The following is a 24,065-nucleotide window of genomic DNA, read 5'->3' as shown; positions in this document are numbered from 1 at the left end:
ATCTTTTTTTACCTTTAGCAGACACATGCTTTTGCTTTTAGTTTGAAAGATTGATGGCATCTAAAAGTATTTTTAATAACAGAACAAAGCATAATTTATTTTTTGCATAGTGTTGACTGTGTTGTTGTGTTCTTGCTTGACTCTTTGATGAAAAACAAATCCTATAAGGCACTTTCAACACTAATATAGAACTCTTACATAAACACTGTGATATATGGTGGGCCATTCAGATAAATGTACAGTGCATACTTGTAATGAGATATTACGTGTACTGTACTTTTTCAACTTACTCATGACTTGAAAGGTATTGAATACCACAAAAAAAATTGCCCACATGGCACATTTTAATTAAAAGGGTTTAATCTCACTCCCATGTAAAAGCTCATCAACCATTGTTATATTAACGGTGAGCACAGTTATTGTGCATACATTTAAATGCCTTCTGGATTGTGCATCATTACTTTGTGATTGTAGGAGTAGTAGACAAACAGAGCAACTCATGCTTGCGAAGTTATAATGCCCACCAAGCATCATTGTTACATCACAAGCATTACCAGGTCTGCTGTTCTACATAGTGTGATTTATTTAGGACACATGGTAGGAGAGACTTTCCCACAGCAGCATGCTATTACTAGATAGGTAGGGAAGGTATTGGAGTGCATGACACAGAGTTGACATGGTCACAATCCTAGACTCCAGGCATCATTTTTCCAGTACCTTTTTCCAGACTTTAAATAACACACACCATACCACAAATTCCTAATAAATTACCAAAGCCTCCAACAAGATTGAATTTGAACCTACCCATGGGTTTGGTTTTAGGACAAAAAGGGTGCCCCAGCTATTTTTTTTCAACTGTGGTCTGTTAACGTTAACATTTTGTATTACAATAGGTGAAGCTGAACTCCAGGAAAAGTAAAAGTCCTCCCCTACAGTGGTTGCGTGCCCACACTGCAGGGGTTAACTGCTCATTTATTTCTAGGGGACCAGGAAAAGCAGTTTTACTTACTTGATCGACACTGCTAGGCTGGTCTCTGCAGCTTCTTCTCCTCTGCGCTCTGGCAGTTGATGCCCCTGACATCATTAAACCAATGCATTGCATTCCATAGTCCAGCATTGGATATGAGGATGTTAAAGGACAATCCAATGCCAGAGCATGGTCAAGCGAATGATCAGGTAAGTAAAACTGCTTTTATTGTCCCCCAGACAGAAACAACCAGTTAACCCTTGCATTTCCTCACTGCAAGGGGGGACTTTACTGGAGTTGGGCTTTAAAGCATAACTACAGTATGCAAGAATTACCTGCCCTTCTGCAATGGGGCATCCATAAGCTCCCTAAGTGATGCTTCCAACTTTGATCGATCTTCCAAGTTTGATGTAAGTCCTTCACGTGTTCATAGGAATGAATTAATCCTCAGCACCAAGACATGCAGAGAATGTACACACTGAACCACGCAGTGTAAATTTAGTAGAAGAGAAGCTGACCAAATCTTTATTGCACTAGAAACATAAACAGTCTTCTGCACTACAGCTTTGATTTAACTACCTATATTTCCTCCATTTTAGTCAGTTAAGTATACCATTGAAGGTGTTTTGTTATATCTGCATAAGTGCAATATTCTTTAAATGTCAGCTTAAAGTCATCACACAAAGTATACAGTGCTCATAAATCGGCACATTGGCTTTAAAACATTCCCATGCATGCTGAGCACCCACGGGTAAAGTTTCATATTCCCATCGCACACGTTCCTGGTATAAGCTCTAAAGGTTGGGTGGTGCAGCAACAACCAGCTGGATACTGGTTCAAGTCACAATGTAGATACTTGCCAGCACACCAAGGATCAGCACAAGGTGGCGTCCAAACGGTTTAGTTTATTGCATGATCACAACACAAAGAGGTGCAACGTTTCGGAGTCACACAGGACCCCTTCGTCAGGCATGTGATGCCATGGGTAAAGGTGCACAAGAAGACATGTAAAAATGTGCAGTAATTTGTAGTAGTACTTCAGGGATTCTTCATACACCTGAACAACCAGGGTGCTGCACTGACAAAAATATTATAAAATGAGTTTAAAATACTCAATAAAAAAAAAAAGCATGTCACCAGGACACCCTTATGCTCCTTCAGAGCAACTTTATTGATTAGATACAGAAAGCAATTATCACTGTTGCTTGATAAAAAAAGTGACTCTTGAAATATCACTTGTAATAAACATACTCTGGGGGATCAGTTGAGGGTGCTGGTGACATGCTTTAAATGTAAGGAACCTTTAATCCACTAGCGTAGTTCAACACTCTGCTTCACTAGGACTACTAGCTCTACTAGAAGAACAAAAATAGTGATGGAGTGCAACAACCAGTTACATGTAATTGGATTTAGGATTAACACCATGGTATTGCTGAAAGATGACTTCTAAGGACTTGCTTTGCTTAGCATATTGCTCCTTGCTTTATTAAATAAGCCCTCATGTGTCTTTGAATAGAAAAGCAATAATGTACTGCAGCTGACAGTGAAATTAACCAAGGCGTACTTTTACAATTCATTGGGGATGATGTGCATTATAATGGTGATATATGCTCATGGTTGTAATAACATATGTCAATATTTTATAATCCTTTACACAATGAGCTTTGTAGGGAAGTCAATAAGAAAGTTGCAGAGTAACATTTGAAATATATTGGCATATATTGGCAACCTGCAGTTGCTCAAACAGTTGTGCTCATAAGTTTACATACCCTGGCAGAATTTATGATTTCTTGGCCATTTTCAGAGAATATGAATAACGCAAAATTTTTCTTTCACCAATAGTTATGCCCTGTACACACCGACGGAAAATGTGCGATCGGAGCTTGTTGTCGGAAATTGCCATGTGGGCTCCATCAGACTTTTTCCATCGGAATTTCCGACACACAAAGTTTGAGAGCTGGCTCTCAAACTTTCCGACAACAAAATCTGTTCGCGTAAATTCCGATCATGTGTAGACAATTCCGACACACAAAGTGCCACGCATGCTCGGAATCAAGCAGAAGAGCAGCACTGGCTATTGAACTTCATTTTTCTCGGCTCGTCGTACGTGTTGTACGGCACCGCATTCTTGACGTTCGGAATTTCCGACCAACTTTGTGTGACTGTGTGTATGCAAGACAAGTTAGAGCCAACATCCGTCGGAAAAAATCTGATGGATTTTGTTGTCGGAAGGTGCGATCGTGTGTACAGGACATAAGTGTTTGGCTGAAGTCATTTTTTTATCAATCAACTTTGTTTACTCTTTTTAAATCATAATGACAACAGAAACTAGCCAAATAACCCTGATCAAAAGTTTACATACCCCAGTTCTTAATCACTTCAATACCAGCCACTTTCCCTCCTTCCTGACTAGGACAATTTTTAGCTTTCGGCACAATTTGAATGAGAATTGTGCGGTCATGCAACACTGTACCCAAACTAAATTTTTTATCATTTTCTTTCCACAAATAGAGCTTTATTTTGGTAGTATTTGATCACCTCTATGGTTTTTAATTTTTGCTCTATAAATGAAAAAAGACCGACAATTTTGAAAAAAAAAAATAATGGGCACTGATATGCGGCACTGATAGGTGGCACTGGATAGGCAGCACTGATGAGGAGCTACTGACAGGCATTACTGAGTGGCACTGATTGGCACTTTGATGGGGCACTGACAGGCATTACTGATGGGGCACTGATTGGCACTTTTTTGGGTACAGATTGGTACTTTTTTGGGCACTGACAGAAGTTTATAGAGGGGGACAGGCTGGCAGGTGATGGGCACCGATTGGCAGCTGATGGGCACCTTTTGATGGGGGCTGTGCTGATAATAAATGTGCTGTAGAAGACCTATTTGTTGAAACGTGTCAGACTTCCACACATCTCTTATGTTGCCCTAGACTTTATTGTGATCACTGTTTTTACATGTATCGTTTTTTTAGCAATAAAAGATACCTTTTTTATCTGCACCATGGAGAGGCTTTATTTTTCTCTTTGCATAAAAGAAATGAATGCCTGATCTCCACCATACGTTGTGCATCCCAGCTGGCATCACCCTACCTGCACCCATCGAGAACATCCATCTGATGACCAGGTCAATACCGGGGAACCACTTACCTGTTAACCTTGACGGTCCGGATATCGCTCCGCATGCCCTGGGTGGCACCATGCCTTCATGACTCCATGTCTAAGACAGGGGAGTCCACTGGATCCGGTAAGAGTTTACACCTACCATTTTCTGTTTTGATGCCGTTGAGAGTTGAGGAGGTGTCCATTGAGTGATTTTCCAAGTCCCCTCCAAGTCTCCTTTCAACATTCAGAACATCCACTACTGCTGAGAGACTTTCTTTATGTATATTTTTAGAGATTCTGGTCTTTATTTACCAACTATTTTTTAAACTCACGGATTGATATTTTTATTTGCTCCATTTGCCACACCTTGTTGATAGGTCAGTGGTCCCTGGGAGCAACACGCATTTATATTTATATGCGCTACATTTTTATATAGTTTTCATTGTTTGCTTGTCACATTGTATGTAGCTGCTCTCTTATTTTGTCACTAGTTAGCGCAGTGTTTTTCTCTTGTTATTTCTACCTTAGGGCAGGACAACAGCTTGTAGGACCTTCCTACCAAACGCCAGATCCTGAGGAGACAGCAACTCCACCCTGTAATGTCTCAGGAAGGTGCTCCGACTTGTACATGTAGCTGCTCTACATATCTGCTCCACCAATGCTTTGAACTTTTCTGCCCAAGAGGTCGCCAGAGACCAAGTGGCATGTACTTTAAGGTCACTCGGGGCTGCCCTACCAGTCTGATCATAGGCTAAAGAAATAATCTGCTTGATCCCTCTTTCTATGGATGCCCTAGACACTTGCTGACCCTTCTTCTGGCCAGAAAAATAAGCTAATAAAAGGCTGGACCTTCTAATCTCTTTTATTTTATCTAAATAAGCCAACAGACAACTTCTGACATCTAAACAATGAAAATAACTTTCTCTCTCGTTCTGAGGATTGGTGCAAAAAAGAAAGAAGGACAATCTCTTGAGTTCTGTGGAACTTTGAGGATACCTTCGAGAAATACAGGGGGTCCTGCCTAAGTACAACCTTGTCATTAAATTATTATTCACAGAGCCTGAATGTCACTTATGCTCCTGGTCGTTGTAACCGCCAACAGGAAAGCTATTTTAAAGGTAAGGAATTTAAGAGGGATAAGAGCTAACGGCTCAAACGGTGCCCTGGTTAGCGCTTCCAAAACTAAAGTAAGTTCCCAGGGCGGAAATCTGCTTATCTGCACTGTCTATCTCTGACCGACAAGAACCTTTTAATCAGAGGGTCCAGAGCCAATCCCCTGTCCAAAAAACAGGACAGAGCTGCAACCTGAACGCTGAGTGTCTTGGTCACCAGCCCCTGACCCGTGCCATCCTGGAGAAAGTCCAGGATGGCAGGGATCTCTCGTTGGGAAGTCCCCTTTGCCTGGCACCAGCTCAAGAAGACTCCCCAGACTTTTGAGTAAATATGTCTGGTAACCGGCTTCCCACTTAAAAGAAATGTGTCGATTACTCTCTCAGAACAACCCCTTTTTCATAGGTTCTCCCTTTTAAGAGCCAAGCCGTCAGCTTGAAGAAGCCAGGATCTGGGTGGCAGACTGAGCCCTGAAGGAGAAAGTTCTGCCTGACTAGAAGATGCTGAGGGGGAGCTATGAACCAAATTCCCAGGGAAGGGAACCAGGTCCTCTTGGGCCACCGTGGGGCGATCAGAATCAGTCTGCCCTCTGAAAGACTTTGTTTCTGCAGTATCCTTGGGATTAGAACTAAGGGGGAAGGCATATGCTAAGCAGAAGTCCCAAACTTGGGTCAGCGCATCTACCCCCTCTGAATCCCTTTCCCGAGAGAGTGAGAAGAATCTCTTCACTCTTCCTTCTGCAGGTGAAGAGGTCGATCTCTGGGTTGCCAAAGTGCTGGAACACAGGGGAAAACACTTCGGGATTCAATTCCCACTCCCCCTGGTGAATCAGCTGCCGACTTAGATAGTCCTTTTCAACATTGTATCCCCCTTTATATGTACAGATGAAATAAAGGGAATTTGTTGCACTGCCCAGGATTTCCAGAGCCAGGATCAGAAGAGCGCGAGACCTGGTGCCTCCCTGATGATTCAGGAATGCTACCGCGGTTGCATTGTCAGAAAGGACTGGACCTCTTGGCCCCTGATTCTTTCTTCGAAGGCCCTTAAGGCTTCTCTGACTGCCAAGAGTTCTCAGAAGTTGGAGGAAGCGTTCCTCTGACCCTGGTTCCAGGCACCCTGGGCTCAAAGTTCCTCTAAGTAGGCCCCCCAACCCTGCCCGCATTGTCCTGCTGGGACTGGCACTATGACTCCCTGCTCTGCCAGTTCTCTGGCATTGTGCAAAATACCTGCTGTCTTGAGAGGGTCCTTGGGCAAGTGGGTTAAAAGGAAACTTGGGGGAGGAGAGTAGAGAAACTCCAGCCTGTAGCCCTCTCTTACAATCTGGAGGATGTGGGGACTCTGAGTAATCCTTTCCCACTGAGAGAGGAAGTGGGAAAGTCTTCCCCCTACCCATACGTCACTTGGTGTCCTTATTGGCAGACTTCTGGCTGGGGAAGCAGAGACCTCCCTTCTGCTTGCCTTTTTCGACCCCCCAACGCTTGTTAACAGTACCCTTTCTATCTCCAAACCAGTTTTTAGCCTGTGGGCCTCAAAATTTTTTTCCCTTGTCCTTAGGTTTAATGGGAAATTTCTTGCCCTTCTCTGTAGGCCTAGAAAGGGCTTGATCCAACCCCGTGTCGAAAACCAGGGAACCCCCAAATGGAAGGCCAAATAACCGAGTCTTAGAAGAGTTGTCCCTATCCCAGGTCTTAATCTACAAGGCTCTCCTTGCGGAATTTAACAGGGCACCAGTCTTGGCAGTTGTACGCACGTTTCCACGTTTTAAACTTCAAAAGCTTTCTTTCAGGTTCCTTCTATTCCCTCAGGATGATATCCTTGAGGGCCTGGTGAACCGGGAGAACCTTGGCCTGGGGCTTAACCAAGCCTCTATACATTCTGTCCTGGGCAGACACCTGGGCTGCGGGTTCCTGAATTTCCTCTGACTCATACACTGCCCTAAGGAGGCTCTCCATGCCGTCGGTTAAAAAGATATGTCTGCCGGGTTTGGAGTCCTCTTCCTCCTCATCCTGACTGTCTACTAAGCCCTCATCAGAACAACTGTGGTCAGGAGCCTTAGCCTCATCTTCCTCCTCAGAATCCTGCGACAGAAGAGATCTTAGGGGTTCCAGATGCCTTCTACTGCCCTCTGCCCTGTTAGAGGAGGAGCCCACCTGGGAGGAAGCACCCTCTGTGCTAGTGTGGGGTTCCGGCTCCCTAGACTTAATGGATGCTTGGAAGGCCTTAAGAGTTGAAATCATCTCCGTCTGTACGGATGTACGGAGAGAAAGTCCCTCATGACCTGAGATGTTTCTTTCCCCGCTAGCTTGTGAATACATTTGTAGCAAAAGGGCTTAGAATGGTCCTGGGGTAACTTATCGTTACAGTACCCGCATCTTTTAGAGCGGGAAGGAGTCTTTATAGGATGGCTGGCAAACCCCTGGGCAGTGACATCCTCTCCTGTAAAAAGACACACAAGGTAGCTTATAATAAGCGAAAAGCTGTGTCCCACAGGGGTAAGGTTCAGGGCCCCTCCCCCATCATAACCTCTGCCAACTAGGCCGACTCACCCCCTGTGGTCTCCTCCATAGTTATAGCCGCTGCAGGCCTCTCCTCTCGCTCCATCCGCCACACCGCTTGCGTCCTCAGATGGGTAGGTATTGACCAGACATGCGAGAGCAGGGTGTGGATGCCTGTTCCTCTGCCAGCCAGACCTCCGCTCCTGGACGAAAAATACCGCCGCCATTTTCTTGAAGCCCGGAAGCCAGAAGTGACGCGGGAACGCGACAACCTCATTTCTGGCGCTGGAGAGGAAGCCATGTCATTCCTCTTCGAAACGCCAGATAGATGGCGCCGGGCTCTCACTCCTCTGTAGGAGAACTGCCAACCAGCGCCATCTCCTCACTGCCAGCCACCCACGCGACCCAGTTGGAGCCTCCAGGAGTCGGGGAACACCTTGGGAGCCACCGATGTAGAGTCTGGCGTTCCCCATGGGAAAAAACTGATTGCCAGCTCCCCTATTGAATAGATGCCCAGTCAGGTAAGGGGGAGGGAGCAGGAAAGTTGTCCCTGAAGTTCTGGGTACCCCACTGTACCCAGAGTCCTTCAGTACTCAGGGAGGCTCTTCCAAATCTGCTGCCCCCCCCCAAGAGAAAGGGAGACCCCCCAGGAAGGAAAGATATCCTACCAGACCCAAAAAACTGCACAAGTACTTATTGTGAAAAAAAGTTGACTTGTTAATAAAAAAAAAATATATTAAAAGCATTTCCACTGGTTTCGAATCATGACTAAAGAAAACTACGTACAAGTACTCCCCCATCGCATCAAAGTATCCAATGTGGTACTTTCTCAAGCCTCAGAAGACACTTAAAAATAGAACCATTATGAAGACTGGAACCATGGTCTGCAGATGCTGGATAGTACCTGCTATTTACACAAAAAGGTTAGTTAAATGTGTGTTTTCTAAATACATGCCTGCTCAAAAGGAAGGTATTTTATTAAAATCATTGAAGAAAATAATTTAATAGCCCCATTTAGGTTTAGCATTTAGCTAAATGCAAACATTATTTGCTTAATAGCAGAGAAGTACTTTCTGCACACTTGACAAAGGCCAGCCTGAGAGATCTTTGCAGTATGTCTTTACAGATTTATTGATGTGCAACAATTTTTCAGTGTTTGGGGGCATTATGGAAAAAAAAATTAAACACACAAAAGTATACCTGTCATAAAAAAATATGGGAGCTGTCACTGCTTTTTTTTTACGGCATTGCTAGTTCAGGACTTTATCTCAAACACACAAAGTTTTTATGCAACAGTGGAAAGCACAAACATAAGGAAAATTTTACAGAATGACAAAAAACAAATTTTACTGAATTTCACATATAATTGCTGGGGGAGGGGGACACTCAAATGTAGTGCTTTTTATTTACTTCAGTCCAGTCACTGAAGTACATTTAAGGAAAACATTCCGGACTCCTACAGACTGTTAGTGTAAGCTATCTGCCCATACAGGCAGTTTCACACTGACAGGAAGAAACAAGGTAGTTTATTGAGAACTACAAGCCGACAGCCACAAAGGCTGAATGACTGACGCGGCCGAGAAGGGCCCCCACACGGCCATGTTTTTTTTAAATTGTGACAGCGAGTGGGTGGAGTAAATACCCCACTCGCTGTCATAACAGAGGATCAAGGGGGAGGAGGGTAGTACTACAGTAACATGTTACAAAAGGTGAACTTATCCTTTATGGGTTTTGCACACCTTTTTTTAAAGTAAAGTTCTAAACTCACACAAAGTTACCCTTGCAGGGGTTTTCAGCATCACAACAACAAAATGGAAATGTTCCAGCCTCCTGGCTATCTGAACTCCATAGCCCCTGAGCCTGTCTCCACACAGACTCCCCACGCTATAACATCTAGCTTTGTGACACATTGCTCAACTTGGATTGCACAGGCTCCTGTCTAATTACACACAGTCTCTTAATACATCTTCTGGTGATGGCCTGGTCAAACTATATTGCCTCTTCTTGAGGCTAGGGTAGACACACTCCCAGTGTCTGTTCACACCTACTGCTCCTGCAACAGCTTGTCTCCAGGGAAAAAGTCCTCAACCATAGACAGTCAATTGACTAAAAGGGTGCTAGTTTCCTGTTTAGGGACTCGTTCACATTAGAACGCTGGGTGTGCGGACTGCTGCAATGGACTGAAAACCACACTGTACTGAATGCAGAGCACATTCCTGTGCTATTTCAGTGTGAACTGGCACTAAATTTGGATTCAATCCAGATGTTAATAATCCTAGAGAAAAATGCAAAATCTGTTTTTCGATTTAGAACAGACTTCTAGAGACCCTCAACCTGCATACTGTACGTGAGAGCCCTGGATGATATCAGCACTGTCACACTGCAAAGAGACAATGATAAAATTAATAAAAATGCAGAGAATACCAATCAAACCTCCAAATTAGTATGCATGATATTATTAATGAGTTTCTAAGCCCTGCGATAGGAACCCTATGTAGAAGATATACAAAAATTATAACTCATGATGTAAAAATGTGTACCATATTTTAAAGCGCATTATGTCAAATTAAGCCCAACAGGAAATTCGGAATAGGAAAAAATATACTGTACATGGAGCCACATCAAAAGAAATAAAAGAGAAGAATAGCCGGGCAACTTATCTGAGCTGGAGGCACAGGATTTGGGAGTTTCTGAGTCATGGAAACTCTAAATGTGGTGTGGTGGAGTTCCATCACCCCCACGAAGCTACTGTAGCGGCTGACTTTTAATATTAGGACACTTACCTGTCCTGGAATCTAGCAATGTCGGCACCCCAGCCGATGCTTCTATCGGCTCTTTGGTGCTGCTGCCGCCATTGCGTAAAGCACTTTGTGAATGGCCCGGTGGCGGGGGAAGGAGGGGGGGGCGAACTTTTGGGGGACCTCGCCACAGCCAGGTTTCCCGGAAGTGGGGAAGGGGACCTGTCAAAAACAGGTACCCGTTCCCCCCTCCTCCCAAAAGGTGCCAAATGTAGCACCTGAGTGGGGGGGGGAGTAGATAAGCGGAGCTTCCATTTTTGGGTGGAACTCTGCTTTAAGACTTATGACTTCACTAACCTGTTTTAGGTAACTCTATCACTAAGTAGTGAAGTAATGGGATAAGCAAGATTGTCAGAGAAGTAGCAACTAAAAAAGTCAACCCCCATATTTCTATGATAAGGGGACAGGTTTAAAAACTGAGCAACCAATTATTGCCTCTGGCTTACCCAGTCCTCTTCAACAGCAGACCCCACTAAACAACAGTAATCTTCTAAAAAAATTCAACTCATGTGAATATTTCCTTCACTGTGAGTAGTGGCAGTGTCTTCTGTTACATTTAGCTATAAGTTTACCAATTGATGTTCGGTCCACCCAAAATCCTTTGGATGAGATGGTGATCACATAATGTCTATGAATACAATGGCAAATATAATTTATAGCAGTGGCGGCTGGTGGGATTTTTTTTGGGGGGCGGCAAACAACCGCCCCGGGGGGCCACCAGTGGAGCGGCACTAACACAGCTACCCCTACCCCCCCCGCGGCACAGCACTAACACCCCCAGCAAACCCCTCCACCCCACCCGCTGTCTGCCGGTCAGTCCTTTACCCTGGATGCGAGTGGTGAGAGTAGCGGTCGGGTCTTTATGGAGTGCGGAGCTGATGCAGCCATCTTCCAGCCCGGTCGCCCCTGTCCTTAAGTATGGCAGGCTCGGGGAAAGCTGCTCCTTTGTCTTCTCCTCGAGCAGCTTCCGCGGTGCTTCTCCTCTCTGCTTCTCCCAGCGCTAGGCGTCCAATAGGATTGCCTGACATTTTGGCCAATTGGGAAACGGGTTTCATACCCGTTTCACGATTGGCTGGGAGGAGGATCAGTGTTGCAACAGCGAATGTTCATTCGCTGTTGCAACACACCTGGGAGGGATCAGAGCGCATTCTCCGCGACCCTAGTCCACCCTATTTTGAAGCCTATTAGAGCCTGTAGAGCCTATTATTGCCATCTGCCAAACAAGGACAAATAGATTTAAAGAGAGCTTATTTCCCAGGGCTGTTGAGGCTATCAATGCAGGAATGAAATGAAAGAGGTTACATAGTTTTATTTTATTGACTTGTTTAGTTTAGTTTTAGTTTTTTTTAATATGAGGGCACTTTTTATACTTTTTATAATATGGGGACACTTTTATATATTTATATATATTACACACTTTTTGGTATAACTAAATCCTATGTGGTAAATATATGGTTGGAAATTGTGATGTATGAATAATGAGTGGAGTAGAAATGTAATTTCATTGTGATTTGTTTTACAATGACAATACATCTTATCTTAGCTAATAATCTGGCTTTAATTAGGTGCTTAAAAAAACCCTGGCCGCTGTAATATATGCACCGGTTCCCTGAAAGGGGCCGGACACAAGAATAGGGGGTGGCCTCAGCAGCCAGGGATAGATTCATGCTATGCATGAATCTATCCATTGCATATAGGGGGTGGCGTGGAGAGAGGGGGTAATGTCGGGCGCCCCTAATGGGTGGGCCGCCATTGGTTTGTAGAGTGCCTCTGTACAAAGAAATTGTTTTGATATTCATCTCTGTTGTTCCATATACTGTGCATGCAAGTTTCTTTGTTATTACACCATTTTGTGAGAATCTCTTTCCATATGAAACACACATTAAAAATACAATATATATTATATAGGTTACCTACTGTGTACCTTTTTCATGAAACACCTTCTGATTCACTAGTCCATTTGTTTCAGATGCATCACTGGCATCACTAGCACCAATGGCATTTATTTGCTGCCACATGGCTATGAAATCAATGCATTATAGCACTTACATAGGTAAGCATCTTTATTGGCTCAAGTTACTCTGAACAGGGCATGCTAATCAAGTGTGGAAAATAAGTTCTGCCTTCGCTCTGAGGACCATCTGAGCCCCTCTGTAATAGCACTAGTTAAGAAGCCAGTAGGTCCACCTTCCTTCCCATATACATGTGTAAACTAAAAAATATTATAAAATGCAAGCACTGGCTAGGCAGCTAGTATGTCCACCCCTGCATTCTACAATTCCCAATGGGTACAGATATTTTTAAACTAAGAATATAAAAATAAGGTAAATATAAGTGCACCAAGTTATCGTGCATTTTTTTTTCTGAAATGGTCTTCTAAAATGATCTTGCTATTTTTTTAGCCCTCAAATGTTTATGATTACAAATGTTGTGTATTTAAATTGCATGCTTAAAACTAACACTTGAAACATGTAGTTAACACTGAATGCCATTGTAGAGAATTTTACTATAATTCAGAACACATTGCTGTATTGTTACTAGAATTTAAACATTACCATTTAAAATATATTTTTTCAGAGCACTTTTCAATTATTCCAAAAGCTATTTTCAAGTAGATTGCACTCTTGAATTTATTCATAGCGCACACTCTGAAGAAGTATTATTAAGCCTGCCCAGCTCTTATTTAAAGTGACATAGAACAACACATTAACAATTTAAACATACTTTATTGCAGTGTTCCATTGCAGTTTGACGCCTTCATTTATTTAAATGTGGCAACAAACCAGAACAAAATGGTTTCTATGCAAATGTCTGTAATAAAAGTAATATGCTCGCAAACACTCTTTATATAAAAGGTGTGTTACAAATGAAAAATAAACCTGTTTCACATTTGGAAATAAATATACGTTGTGGATAAGTACATTCTAAAAAAGATGGAAATGGTCTTTAAATGCAACTCCAGATACACCTTTTTATATTTTGGCTATATTTGGGAAGGTTAAACCTCTTGTATTTTGTCTGTGTCCACAATTGGGGAAATTCCTTCTCATTTCTTGTCCCAGGGACACCCACGGCATTGCTATGAAATCCTTGTTTTGCTTCTCTAGAGTACATTATGTACATATACTATAAAACAAGTTTAGGTGGGTGGGTTTCAAATTGAGAAAAGTGGGGGCCCCACTTCAGGTGAAACAATAAAAATGAAAAATTACTTTAAATATAGTGCCTGGGGGGTCCCCTTGGTCTGCATGTAAAGTGGTGCATCTGTAGGATGTACAAAACATACTGCAGCAAAAATGACATTTCTAAAGAAAAAAAAAAATAGTCAATTCGCATTTAAATTGACTAGCAGTTGCAATTGTCAGCCCTGCTAAAAAAAGAAAGAAAAAAACGGCGTGGGGTCCCCACCCCCCAGTTCATACTAGGCCCTTTGGGTCTGGTATGCATTTTAAGGGGAATCCCATGCCAAAATTAAAAAAAAACAAAAAACGGCATAGCTCCCCCCCCCAAAATCCGTACCAGACCCTTATCGAAATCAGGAAGCCCCCATTAACAAGGGGGCCCCCAGATGCTAGCCCCCCTATGTAAATGAGTATCGGGTACATAGTATCCATTCACCTAAAAAGTGGAAAAAAGTCATAAACACAAGAGACAAAAGTTTTTGAGAATTCCTTTATTAAAAAATAAAAAATAAAGTCCCTAGATGTAAATCCATCTTCAATCATGCTGCCCGCAGACCCAAAAAAATAAAAAACGCTCCGCCTCCTGGGAGGCCTCCCACCATATAGCCGCTCTGCACTTTGACATTTCTTATATAGGTAAGGGGCGGGGCCACCTGGCTACGTCCCCCGGTGGCACCGCCCTCTTCTGACGTCACGGACTGGTCTTGGGTCTACGACTTATACAAGAAATGTCAAAGCACAGAGGAGGCATAAGGCGGGAGGCCGTATGATTTTTCGGGTCGGCAGGTGGCATGATTGACGATGGATTTACATCGAAGGACAATATTTTTTTTTAATAAAGGAATCGTCAAAAACTTGACTCTTTTTTGGTGAATGGGTACAGGTACTATGTACCCGATACTCATTCACATAGGTGGGGGGCGGGATTAGCGGCCCCCTTGTTAAAGGGGGCTTCCAGGTTCCGATAAGCCCCCCGCCCACAGACCCGACAACCACAGCCCAGGGTTGTCGGGTAGAGACCCTTGTCTCCATCTACTGTATATGGGGACAAGGTACTTTGGGGTGGGGGGGCAGAAACCACCCTGCCCCAAAGCACCCATCCCCCATGTTCAGGGCATGTGACCTGGTATGGTTCAGGAGGGGGGAGCTCTCGCTCATCCCCCCTTTCCTGACCTGCCAGGCTGCATGCCCGGATAAGGATCTGAATTGCATTCTGGGGGGGACCCCATGCCCTTTTTAAAAAAAAAATTGGCATGGGGTTACCCGAAGGGCCTGGTATGGACTGGGGGGAACCCCATGCCATTTTTTTTATTTTTGTTATTGCTGGGCAATTGCTGGCATTGTTTTCTTTACACTCATCTGGCATTGGGGAAGTACGCTGACAGATGATGACTCATGGTTGTTAAGGATGCAAGCGGCCAGCCTCCTGGCCCGCTGCTTAAAGGGTAATTCCACTTTCATGGGGAAAAAATAACAAAGAAAAAATAATATAGCATATACAATTGTGACACAAATCATATTGTATCTGAATGTTATTAAAAATTACCTTTCCTTTTTAATCTGCAGCCACTGTAATTACCTGAAAATGCAATGCAATATGGCTACCTGGAGTTGTTCTGTACACAGAATGTGTACTGACCACCCCCCAGAAACATAATTTCCTGCTTGTGTGATTAGCTCACCAATTTTCCCAGAAGTCTGCCAAAGATAAAGGTCAGATTTCAGGCATCCCCTGCAGCAAAAATGTCATTTTTGGTGAGATACTCCCAATAGAATCACGTCTAAAAAAATGCAGGCCCTGCAGATTTCCTCATTAGTGCTCTGCAGCTGCACAGCTGGCTGATAATTATGAAACTCCCATTAGATCCACTCAGCACAGAGAAACAAACAGGGATTTCTTCAGAATAAGCTTTCACTACACTTTCTACAAACAAATCTTCAAAAGATTCCACTTATCGAAATGGCCATGGGATGACGTGATCCCGTGGCAATTTCCATAAGTGGAATCTTACTACATGTGTTTTAAAGCTAGCACTGCTTAAGTGCTTTATTTGTGAGTGTAATTTTACTTCTTTTTTTAATATTAAATCTTTTATAAACGAAGAGCACTAGATTCTCTTTTTTGTTCCTCCCTGCATAACATTTATCAACAATACTTTATGCAGACCCTTAGCCCCGGTTCACACAGGGGCGGCACGACTTGCATGTCGCCTCACCTCACCTGCACACGACTTCCACGGCGACTTGCAAAATGACTTCTTTATGGAAGTCTATGCAAGTCGCCTCAAGTCGCCCCCAAAGTAGTACAGGAACCTTTTTCTAAGTCGGAACGACTTGCGTCGCTCCTATTAGAACGGTTCCATAGTACAGAATGGGAGGCGACTTGTCAGGCGGCTAGGTCGCCTGACAAGTCGCCCCTGTGTGAACCGGCAGTTAATTGTCCCCGGAGGGGAACAGCTGATTATGACCTGCTGGTAAACAGGGGTCGTATTATGAGGTGAGCGGCCAGAGCACACTGGTGGAGAAGAGAACTTGCCCATTGTGTATGATATTCTTCAACACTGGGTTAAGCACCATTTGGATACTTTTTGTTGAAGATAAATGGACACTCACCCATTTTCTTGATTATATGGACGCTTTGTTACGTATTCAGCAATTTATTACAGAGTGGTGGTAATATTCGTTTATGGTAAAGCAATGTATGTAGATAATTATTTTTGTTACAGATATATAAAACATAGTAGTGCAGCACTGATATTTTATTTTAATTTTTACAATTATTTGGACACTTTTTATTTTTAGTAATATATCCCTGATTTTTGGCATTCATAAACATATTAATCGTGTATGGTGATAAATATAGATATTTATGCATAGATATATATTGTCAAGTAGCGCAGCACCTATTTTGAAGGTTTAAATAGCCAACACAGCCGCAGACCTCCCCAGCAGGCTCGTGCATAGTGATGTCACTAAATCCGGCTCCACCCCAGTGACGTCATTATGCTCGAGCCTGCTGGCGTGGTCCGTGGCTGTGTTGGATATTTGTTTGTATTGCTTCTGAACTATTTTTAACATGTAAGTGCAATGATACATTTTAACTAAATGATGGTTTTACATACTGCACTATGAAGCTTCTTCCATATGTTATCCTCTATGTATGAGAGAATCCATAGCGGCATGTCTTGCAGGGATCCGGTGGATACTTTGGATACATTGTAACTAGGGAGGAGCACGTGGTTACGTTCAACTCGAACATCGGGTGTCCGTTTGCTCTAAAACGTATGAACATACGAGCGTTCGCGGGAAATTTGAGCGCAGCGGAACGCCCCATAATGCACTGCGAGATTGCACTGCATTGCTGTATGATGATTGCCCAAAGCATGCACCTGACCTGCATGCTTTGGCCAATCACAGCGGGCTCTGCTGAGGGTGCCTTTGGCCAATCATGGTCCACAAGGCTGCTTACATAGCGGCCATGTATAGTGTGTATGTGTATATATATATATATATATATATATATATATATATATATATATACTCTGCATTTAACTTAGGCTATATAGTATACTCTATATTCAGTCAGTGCAGGCAGTGTAGTATATATAACACAGTGCACAGGGCACCCTGCGTCAATTTGTTTTTTTTAAATGGCGTGGGGGTCCCCCCCAAAATCTATACCAGGCCCTTCAGGTCTGGTATAGATTTTAAGGGAAACCCCGCGGCAAAATGTAAAAGAAAATGGCATGGGGGTCCCTCCCAAAATCCATACCAGACCCTTATTTGAGCATGCAACCTGGCAGACCACAGGAAAAGGTGGGGCGACGAGAGAGCCCCCAAAGCCCCTTGTCCCCATGTTGATGGAGACAAGGGCCTCATCCCCACAATCCTTGCCCGGTGATTGTGGGGGTCTGCGGGCGGGGGGCTTATCGGAATCTGGAAGGGGGCTTCCAATATACATTGTACCCCTTTAACATTGTACCCCTACCCATTCACCAAAAAAGTGTCAAAAAAGTAAAAACAACAGGAGACAATTCCTTTAATAATTTTTTTTTAAAACTGCAGTCTTTTCGCTTTGACAGCTGTTATATAGGCAAAGGTGGGGCCACCCAGGAATGGAACCGAGTGACCTGCCCCCTACTGACATCATGTGATGTCAGAGGGGGGCAGGGTCACCTGTTTACGTCACCGGGTGGCCCCGCCCTTGCCTATATAACAGCTGTCACAGCCAAGAGACAGCAGTCGGCTGGACGCCTCCCATCAAGGTGGAGCTTTTTTTTCTATTCTTCCGGTCCGTTGGCGCCATGATTGAAGATGGATGGACATCGCGGGACACTTTTTTTTTACATTGTGGCGCAGGGTTCCCCTTAAAATCGAAACCAGACCTGAAGGACATGGTATGGATTTGGGGGGGATCCCAAATTTTGGCGTGAAGTTCCCCTTAATATCCATGCCAGACCTGAAGGACCTGGTAATAGACTGGGGGGGACCCACACCGTTTTTTTCAATGATTTTTTATGTATATTGCCGGGATCCAACAATACATTACAGCCGCAAGCAATTTTGAATTACATTTTTTCCTTTAGAAATGTCATTTTGCTGCAGTACTGTTATAAACATGGGAAAGATGCGCTACTTTACAGGCAGACTAAGGGGACCCCAGGCACAATATTTAAAGGAATATTTCATTTTTATTGTTTCACTTTAAGCATTATTAAAATCACTGCTCCTGAAAAAACTGCAGTTTTAAAAATGTTTTTTTGCATTGATACATGTCCCCTGGAGCAGTACCCGAGTCCCCATACACTTTTTATGGCAATAACTGGCATATAAGCCTTTAAAATGAACACTTGATTTTTCACATTCGTGTCCCATAGACTTTAACGGTATTCGCATGTTGGCACAAATTTTTTGTCTGTTCGCATGTTCTGGTGTGAACCGAACCGGGGGGGTGTTCAGCTCATCCCTAATTGTAACTGTGGAGCTGTGATCATACACAGAGGGAGTGTTCTAGAAGTGGCCAAGGAGTGGAATATCTCTGGAGGTTGGAATCTGTTGGAGCGAGTTAGATTTCTATAATTTGAGATCCAATCCTTCTGGTAAGAGGCGTGTGTATATGTGGGGAAGGCACCTTGCTGAGCACTTGTTTACAAAGCACTGTTTATTTAACAGCACAGATAAATCAATTGGACTTTAACTTTTCTCACTGTGGACTGAATATGTTTGGATTGATTTTATAATCTATACTGTTATGATATTCAGAATCTTGATGCTTCAAATTTTGGAAAAGAGGTTGCGCACTTATTTCTTTTATATATGTTTGCAAGTCATGTATTATAGAAGTAGCAGCACCTTTAGAGATATATATTTTTGTAGATATAATTAGGGTGAGCGCAGAGTAATTTTTGCTGTTTTAATATCCTAAGAAATTTTTTTCTGTATCCGAGATACTCTATAATGACTAAAATATAAATTGTTTATTATGAAGCAAATGTACTACCTATTAGGGATGAGCCGAACACCCCCCCCGGTTCGGTTCACACCAGAACCTGCGAACGGACCGAAAATTTGCGCAAACTTTAGAACCCCATTGAAGTCTATGGGACTCGAACGTTCGAAATCACAAGTGCTAATTTTAAAGGCTAAAATGCATGGTATTGTCCTAAAAAGGGTTTGGTGACCCGGGTCCTGCCCCAGGGGACATGTATCAATGCAAAAAACACTTTTAAAAACAGACGTTTTTTTCAGGAACAGTGATTTTAATGATGCTTAAAGTGAAAAAAAAGTGAAATATTCCTTTAAATATCATACCTGGGGGGTGTCTAAAGTATGCCTGTGAAGTGGTATGTGCTTAGAACAGTCCCTGCACAAAATGACATTTTTAAAGGAATAAAAATCATTTAAAACTGCTTGCGGCTTTAATGTGATGTCGGGTCCTGGTAATATGAATGAAAATCAGTGAGAGAAAAGGCATGGGTACCCCCCACCACAGCCCATTACCAGCTGCTTTGGGTCTTGTATGGATATTAAGGGGAACCCCGCACCCAAATTAAAAAAGGAAAGGCGTGGGGCCCCCAGGCCCTATATACTCTGAACAGCAGTATACAGGCGGTGCAAACAAGACAGGGACTGTAGGTTTGTTGTTAAGTAGAATCTGTTTGTAATTTTAAACTGGTACATTTTTAAAGTGTAGCTCCAGCCAAAAAATCTATTTTTAATTTTTTTAGAAAACATAGGGAAGGGTTATCACCTCTGTAACATTTGTTTTGCTGTCTGTGCACCTCTTCAGAAGATTTCACCTCACTTTCTGTCCCAATGACAAATGTTTTTTGAAAATTTGGGGATTTTAGTGAAACAAGGATTGTTGATAAAGCATCAGTGGAGAGGAGACACATTTTTCCCATATTAACTCTAATGCCCCGTACACACGGTCGGATTTTCCGATGGAAAATGTGCGCTCGGAGCGTGTTGTCGGAAATTCCGACCATGTGTGGGCTCCATCGGACTTTTTCCATCGGATTTTCCGACACACAAGTTTGAGAGCAGGCTATAAAATTTTCCGACAACAAAATCCGATCGCGTCAATTCCGACCATGTGTGGACAATTTCAACGCACAAAGTGCCACACATGCTCAGAAGAAATTCCGAGACGGAACAGCTCGGTCTGGTAAAATTAGCGTTCGGAATGGATAGAGCACTTTCGTCAGGCTGCAATCTTTAAAGTTGTTTAATACAGCGCACTCTCTTCTTCTTTATAATGCTAGACGAATTAAGTAGTTTTGCTGCTCATATTCACACAGACTTCTCACAAACTTATTTCTTTATTATTTATCATGATTCCCTCAATATATTTTGATTTGTCACATCTGACCAAAAATCTTTTTTTTTTTTTTTGGTTTTGTATTTTTTCAAGGCTGATGTTTTATTTATTTATTTTTTACTCCAGAATATTTTTGTGTGTGTTTTGTGTGTCAAGTTACCACATTACCACAGCACCATTATTATCTTGTATTATTTAATCTCAAGTTGCTTCCTGTTGGTGTGTCTTGTTAATTTCACATTGTAGTTTACAAATGTACCTGCCTCCTCACAAACAAACTGTCCTTTTTGAAGGAAAACACACATAGGCGAGTATAACTGAACCAAAAATTCATTTATTAAGGGCTCAGAACCAAACAAAGAGGGAGGCAACGCTGGATAAACATCATAAATTGGCGAAGCCTTTGACCCCCAGGGCAGACATCAATTAATTTCCTGCAAAATTGGTGGCCTGAGGAGTCCATATCTATCGGAGTGCAGTCTGGTCCAGAAGTCCCAAAGATCGTGAAAGCAGCAGATGACATCTGTGTCCCCACGCTGTGGTACTACAAGAGCCTGCATCATTTGCCAGACCAGACTGGACCAAGGGTCATCACTCTCTGGTCTTCCTTCCACGCTTCCTTCCCGGCTGTGGCTCTGGTGTTGGAGATGTGGCAGGAGGAGGAGTAGGACCTGGAGGAGGAGGAGGAGGAGGAGTAGGACCTGGAGGAGGAGGAGGACTATGGGTTAGGTGAAAAATGTGGGTTGCACATGTGAGTTGGCCCCTCAACCCCTTATTTAGAGCTTCCAAAATTAAAAACTCACATAGGAGTCGTTGGCCCTCCTCCATCTGCATCATTTTGCATGCAGTTATGCCAGCAAAATCCTCCTCCACACTGTGGGGTGTTCTGAGGGCCTCAGTAGCCTTCCAAAATAGGCCTATTGCAGCCTCCTCCAGGTTACTCCTCTTCCTGCCACTTTTTCTTTCAAGGCAGAGGGGAGGGACCTGGGTATCAGGCAGCCTGCTTGGCCTGGCCACCTCCTGGCTGAGACTTCCCTGTGTATGAAAAAGGGACATGGTTTTAGTTTTTGCTTCATCAATCACAATCATAAATTAGTACTCCAAAATAACATCTATTTAACATCATTGATTGGACAACCAGAAATATTTTGAAGAATGCTATACCTGGCTCAAGCTGGGCTCCTCCACATGTTGCTGCCTGGAAGGCCCAGGTTGGGCGTCAGAAGCCTCAGCAGGGGGGGAAGGAAGCGTGGAAGGAAGAGTGGAGAGTGCTGGCCTGGGTTCAGTCTGACCTGCCAGAAAATGCAGCTGGTCATAGTACCATAGCCTGGGGACATAAATGTCATCTGCAGCTCCTGATCTCTGGGAATCCTGGACCTTCTTGTGCTCCCTTAGATAAGTGCTCCTCAAGCCACCAAATAGGTGATGTCTGCCGTGGGAATCGCTGTCTTCACAAATTGCAGCAAATTACCCAGCGCTGCCTTCCTCTTTGTTTGGTTCTTATAATCAGGGTGGTTTATCTGCCACAGACAAGGCAGCTCCCTGAACATATCTGTGAAGATTTGCATAAAGTCATGATCCTTCAAGATTTCCATTTTAACTGCAAGACACAACACAAGACAAACCCTAATGTCAGCCTAAAGTCTTCTAAATACAGGCCTCAATCTAGAAGCAGTATAGGCCCAATGTTAAATCTTACCTTCGCTATCACGATCGGTGCCTCCGTTACTCCTTCCTCCGCTCACAGATTGTACGTACTATGCACACATGTTAGGCTTTATAGACACTGCGCATGCGTGAAACTCCGCCCGCCCCTGACGTTCTTCCTAGTCTATTCCCCGCCCCTTCTCGTTCAGCACAGTAGGGGAAGAGCACATGGTGGAGACAGAGCAGGTGTCTGTTAATTACAGCAACGAGGAGGAGGAGGAGGAAAGCCCGGAGCCTGAAACGTCCCGATCCAGAAGGAGACGATTTAAGGCATCAAATATGTCCTTTGTGGAGATGGTGGAGATGGTCGACATCCTGAAGAAGGCTGACTATGACGGGAAGTATGGACCTTACCCCAACCCCAATGTCCGAAAGGCCAAGATCATGGCGAAAGTGGTCAAAAGTCTGCACCGGAATTTCGGGGTATGACAATCGAAAGATCAGCTCAGGAAGCGGTGGTCGGACCTGAAATTAAGGGAGCATGAGCAGTACAGAAGGATCCGGAGAGTGCTGCAAAAAAGTAAGTAGTTGTCCTGTGTTCCTATTCTTTATGTTTATTACGTTTGTGCTGCTCCATGTGCTTTTCTTAACTGTTGTCCAGTTTAAAATGGCAACTTTCATGTTCATGGGCACATTATTCGTTCATATGAAACATTGTTCGTTCGGTCTAGAAAACACCATTGTTTTGGCCATATGCATTTGAATACATTTTTTATGGCCTACTTGTCTTAAAATAATTTGGTTGTGTAGATGGGTTTGTAACTAGAATGTAATGCAAACTAGATTCTGTGTAAGGAGAGGACACTCAGCAGCAGTTTTCACATCTGGACGCTGGAGCACTAGTGTGGGACACAAGAACATCCTTTTTATTAGGGGGCCCACACAGGTGCTCCAGTGTATACTATAGGGGTGTCTCCATCTGTGAAACTTGTACAAAAAAGGTAAGTATTCAAGCTTGACAAAGGACAAAAATATTTCTTCATCTTGGAACTCTGTCAAAAGAGACAATTGTACCCAACTTCCAAGAAATGTTTCATATTTCTATTTCTGCCATGAAATATCTGTGTGCTAAGTATACCTATTTTTTTTAACATAGGGGATAAAAGATTCGGAGGACACCCCTCATCCAAGGAGACCACAGACCCCCCACCTCTGGAAGAAGGGGAAATCCCACAAAGACAACAGGAGGAGGAGGAGGAAGGAGACGTGGTGGAAATAGTCACCACAACAGGTGAGTGTCTGCGACCACAGGCTCAGGTAAGAGATGAATGCCGGCATATTTATAATACATGGTGTGTTTTTGTTTCTATCTTTTTAGGTGATCGTGATGTTGTGGATGCAGGACATTTCACCTCTGAAAGTGCACAGATCCTGATCGGGGAGTTCATGGGGTGTAATAGGGACTTGGAAAACATCCAGAAAAACATCAATGATGTTCAAAAAAAATGAAGAACATCATTGATATTTTAGGGAGAGTTTAAAACCCCTCAAAATCCCTTTATTTTTTTTGTGATCTACAAATTTGACATTTTTTGACATATTTGTGAAAAGCCAAATTTTGAAGATGCACACAGTGTGTCAACATAGGCTATCTGCCATCATGGGAGATCAATGTAGGCGTTTTGGGGGTGCAACCCCTTCCTCAATAATAAAGTAGCTGTGAGGAAAGGGTTGCACCCAGAAAACACGTCCCTTAATCCCCCATGATGGCAGCTAGCACATGTTGACATTCGGCAATTCGTGTGCATCTTCAAAATTTGGCTTTTCCTGGGGTGACTTTGCCCCATCTGAACGCAATATCAAACACAGTTTGTAAATACTCACGTCTGATATTGCCTTCAAGTTCTACCAAATGTGAACTTTGTAAGTTCAAGA

The sequence above is a fragment of the Aquarana catesbeiana genome, linkage group LG07 (assembly GCF_042186555.1).
Source record: "Aquarana catesbeiana isolate 2022-GZ linkage group LG07, ASM4218655v1, whole genome shotgun sequence".
Lineage (NCBI taxonomy): Eukaryota > Metazoa > Chordata > Amphibia > Anura > Ranidae > Aquarana > Aquarana catesbeiana.
This window is presented reverse-complemented; position numbering follows the sequence as displayed.